This window comes from Palaemon carinicauda, chromosome 7, assembly GCF_036898095.1.
Source record: "Palaemon carinicauda isolate YSFRI2023 chromosome 7, ASM3689809v2, whole genome shotgun sequence".
In the NCBI taxonomy this organism is placed as follows: domain Eukaryota; kingdom Metazoa; phylum Arthropoda; class Malacostraca; order Decapoda; family Palaemonidae; genus Palaemon; species Palaemon carinicauda.
This window is the reverse complement of record NC_090731.1, coordinates 126787892-126789989: the sequence shown is the minus strand read 5'-3', so window position 1 is coordinate 126789989 and position 2098 is coordinate 126787892.

Below are 2098 nucleotides of genomic sequence, written 5' to 3'. Positions count from 1 at the left end.
GGCCCAGTCTCTGTCACCCCCACACCCCCAGCCACTACCCCTATCCCATTACCCACCTGCCATCTTTACTCCCGCTCATGGGCATGAAAGATGCCCTTCTGTCTACTTCTGTCTTTTTTCTGCTGGAGATAGATACTCTCATTTAAGTCATTTAGATGATTAGAAGCTCTCTCTCTCTCTCTCTCTCTCTCTCTCTCTCTCTCTCTCTCTCTCTCTCTCTCTCTCTCTATCATCCCCGGTCTACCTTTTCTTGATTGTTATAGAAATGTCAGCTCATATCCAATAACGGAATATTAGTATATTGTTTGAATATAAAAGTGCATTGGAAAATATACAAATAAAAATAAAATTAGAAATTAAATATTATGTACGGTATCTCACACTCAGATTCATAATGTAATCTACCTTCCTGGGCCAAAGATCTAGAGATATGTCTACAAGAACCAGCCAGCATAAAATGAAACCTAAAATGGGTAGGCTGTGTACAAATATTTTTTTTTTGAGCACCCATTGGCTTAATATTGATCATAAGATTAAATCATCAAGAGTTGTCACAATAGTCCATGTCAATTAATTTACCCAGGGAACAAAAGGACCATATATGAATAATGATCATTGATATCTCAGGTCATTAAAAGAAAGACATCATAACGCTTCCATGGTCTGTATGATTACGATGTTGCTGTCTTCATTTCATGTTAAGTTTGGCTAACTTAACAAAACGAAAGTAATAGCTTCAAGTAAATATCCAATTTTTCCCAATATGTTTTGATTCTTGTTTTATGTTCATCGCAATTCTATCGCAAATAAATCCATATATATATATATATATATATATATATATATATATATATATATATATATATATATATATATATATATATATATATATATAAATATATATATCCACTGCACTACGCCTAATGGCGCCAATATGCGTAGGATGAGATGAGGATATATATAAATAAATATATATATATATATATATATATATATATATATATATATATATATATATATATATATATATATATATATATATATATATATATATATATATAATATATATATATATATGTGTGTGTGTGTGTGTATACACAGGTATCATACTTAAATCAGTTTTTTTGAAAATATATATTATGCTTATTCTAAGAAGGCGAGAAAGTAAAATGGATTAAAAGATGAGAGATGAACAAGCATGGTTTATAAAAGGTAAGTGTACTGACCAAAATTTCATTTTGAGACATGTTGTACAGTAATGCGTGTATTATAGAAATTCGCTTTTGATGGCATCCGTGGACTATAAAAAAAAAAAAAAAATAAACATTGTAATAGTGTGCACGGCGAAATTTTGTTGAGTCCTTAACTAGGTGAATTTCATCAAGTCTATTCATGAGCGTACCAAGTGCAAAGTTCATGTTAGTGGAGTCCTATCAAACTAATTTCCAGTGAACGGTGGAGTACTCCGAGAGAATGTGTTGTCACCTATGTTGTTTACTCTCCTCGTTGACTTTTTAATGCAAAGAGTAGTTTGGAATGATAGAGAAGGATTGACCTAGTTTAGTAACAGATAATTAGCTGACCTAATGTATGCCAATGATGTTGTCCGTATAAGCAGAACACCACATGACTTGTAAAGTCATGTAATAGAAGATGTGATATAAATGGACGGAGAAAAAATTATTGTAAGAAATCCTTCAATTATCTAGGAGCTATGAACTTCGTGGTCTTCAGAACTAGTTTTGTAAAGTACTAAAAAAAGATCTGGTGAGAGCTACGTTAGGTAAAATTTAGAAATCCAATCGCCTGAAATTGCATATAAAAACCACTCTATATATCAGTTTTGTGAGATCAGTGTTACTTTATAGACATGAGTCTTAGTATGACAATGGAACCATCTCCAGCAGATTTAGTAGATTTAATAACAAAGCCATTAAAACGATATTGGAAGTTGAATGGTAGGACAGGATTATAAATGAAACTTTAAGAGATATTATTCGAGTGACATATGGGGATGATATCATGATGAGGGGTAGATGGAAATGGTTTGGGCATGCTCTTCGCACTCCCAAAGAAAAATTAGTTCACCGAACGTTTA